Source organism: Palaemon carinicauda, chromosome 33, assembly GCF_036898095.1.
Source record: "Palaemon carinicauda isolate YSFRI2023 chromosome 33, ASM3689809v2, whole genome shotgun sequence".
Taxonomy (NCBI): Eukaryota; Metazoa; Arthropoda; class Malacostraca; order Decapoda; family Palaemonidae; genus Palaemon; species Palaemon carinicauda.
The window spans coordinates 13857357-13859856 of record NC_090757.1 but is presented as its reverse complement, the minus strand read 5'-3'; the positions used below and the strand labels follow the sequence as shown (position 1 = coordinate 13859856).

At 28.5% G+C, this 2500-nt stretch overlaps 2 long non-coding RNA genes across 3 annotated transcripts in view; one reads left to right on the top strand and one right to left on the bottom strand.

Moving 5' to 3' along the window:
- LOC137626076 (uncharacterized) overlaps window positions 1–2500 on the top strand; it is a 563951-nt gene that overhangs the window by 348688 nt on the left and 212763 nt on the right. Inside the window, exon 6 of one of the 2 annotated variants that reach the window (XR_011040976.1) lies at window positions 1642–2039. The exons of the other annotated variant lie outside the window; for it this stretch is intronic. This is a non-coding gene — a long non-coding RNA (uncharacterized lncRNA). Of the gene's footprint in view, window positions 1–1641; window positions 2040–2500 lie in introns of those variants that run through there. 2 annotated transcript variants of the gene reach the window in all.
- Window positions 1–2500, bottom strand: part of LOC137626074 (uncharacterized) — a 207517-nt gene that overhangs the window by 107979 nt on the left and 97038 nt on the right. The gene's annotated exons all lie outside the window — the stretch shown is intronic.

The following is a 2500-nucleotide window of genomic DNA, read 5'->3' as shown; positions in this document are numbered from 1 at the left end:
AAATAAATAATAGTTTCCTTTAAGTTTAATAAAGTATAAAAGAGAAAAGTGAAACTCAAAATCCCTCAAGTTGTCAGAAAAACCATGAATGTCACCTAACCATATTTTATTGTTTTACGAATTATTCACCATCAAATGAGAAAAAAACACTCGGAGTTTTATATAGTTTCTCTAATAGATCACTGGCGGTTTTATTATTATTACTGTATTATTATTATTATTATTATTATTATCATTATCATTATTATTACTATTTTTTTATTTTTATTATTATTGTTATTATTAAGATAATAATAAGTATTATTATTATTATTATTATTATTATTATTATTATTGTTATTATTATCATCATTTTATTCTTTAGAAATTGGAATGAGACAAATAGAGAAGAGGAAATACAAAATGAACTTTGCAGTTGCAATCATAATTTTTATTGAGAGATTTTGCAAAAGGATTTACGTTCCAATTCTTCTTTATCATCTTTTTATGTATTTTTATTATTAATAAGATTAATATTGTTATTCTTGTTACTATTGATGATTTATAAGAATCATAATTTTATGATAATGATTATATAATTTTATTTTATATATAACACTATTGTTGTTGGTGTTATCGTTATCACAAGCTTCACATTTATCTTGATGTTTTACTCTGACTATGACATATCGCCTCAAGAACAAAGAATCTTAAATAGAAAATATTAGTCTGTAAAATCTGTAACATATTTCTGAATCCGGAATTTCAAACATCAAAATTCTAGTTTTCTTCATCACAGAACTTCCTACTTGCATTTCTCACAGAAAAGGGTAGACGCCTTAGGAAATAAATAATGTTTTCAACGCTCTGAAGACATTATTAATATTTCGCCATTTTATGAGTGCCAGTGTTTTATTAGTATACTGTATTGTAACAAGGTTTTGGCGTGATGCTAGCGCTCGCACCTTTAGTGAGAAAAACTAAATTGTTTTAACTCTCTCTCTCTCTCTCTCTCTCTCTCTCTCTCTCTCTCTCTCTCTCTCTCTCTCTCTCTCTCTCTCTCTCTCTCTCTCTCTCTCTATATATATATATATATATATATATATATATATATATATATATATATATATATATATATATATATATATATATATATATATATATATATATATATATATATATATATATATATATATATATATATATATATATATATATATATATATATATATATATATATATATATATATACATATACACACACACACACACACATATATATATATATATATATATATATATATATATATATATATATATATATATATATATATATATATATACACACACACATACCTGACAGTCAATTTCCCTTCTGATATACCGTGAGCATTTGAAGAAAGACTGTTGAAAGGACCTCTTATAGCTTTTGTATATTACTGTGGTCTTGGAATGTAGGTGGCATTACTAACCATAGTGAGTTACGCGTGGAGTAACTGGTGATGAATATGTTATGAGAGTAATTATGATGATAATCAGCAACAATAATCTTCAAGAAGCATAAGCAATTAAAAAAGTATTAAATATTGATAGAGAATTGACAAAAGTATCCACAATGAAAAATAAAACACTGACGACTGATTTCAATGTTCTTATTTGCAGATGAGTTTCCCTGATTGTAAGAACCGACGAGATATATTTAGCAATTTCTTTAACACTTTTTAAATCATTCTGAATTGCTTGCTATGAAGTTAATATCAAAAAATTATATTTATTGTATTTTTGATAAATATAAGTCAGGGGATGTGAAAAATCATATCTAAAGAGAGATCAAAGAAAGTCTGACGAGAAACGGTAATGCCTGGTAATACCTAAGGTATATAGAATAAGGGAGCTTTATATACCTTGGTAATACCTAGAGTCCCATTACCTCCTCAGGTGTGTACGGGGATCTCCATCCTCTTCTCTTTACACTCTAGTTAATACTCTGACATTGTCTCTTCAAGAATTCATTTTGATTCCCCTTTGATTGAACGAAAATAATTGTATTAACCAGGTTATTGTGTCTTATCTGTAACACAAACAAATATATGTATGTGAATTATAGCCACGGAAGGAAAAAGGAAGACTTGATTGGAGTTAGTACTTTCGTCCATTAGGGATATCAATAGGCTCAACAATGAGTCTGGTCTGTTGAGGTCCCTAATGAACGAAAGTACCAACTCCAATCAAGTCTTCCTTTTTCCTTCCGTGGCTATTGTACCAACCGTGTGTCGCACGATCGTTCATAATAGCGACATTTCTTCTTCGCACTGACAGGGACCTGAATAAACATGTTTGTTTTTCTTACCGTTAACTGTTAACAGAAACGGTCGTCGGTTGAACATGAAATTGCCTGTTATGATTTATGTCCCTGTTGCCCAGACTTGATGTATATATAAACTGATGTTCTGTAATAAAGTTACTCAATTGCTTTCATCATACCTTCTTATTCACAGCCTCTCTCGGCCCGTCACACTTT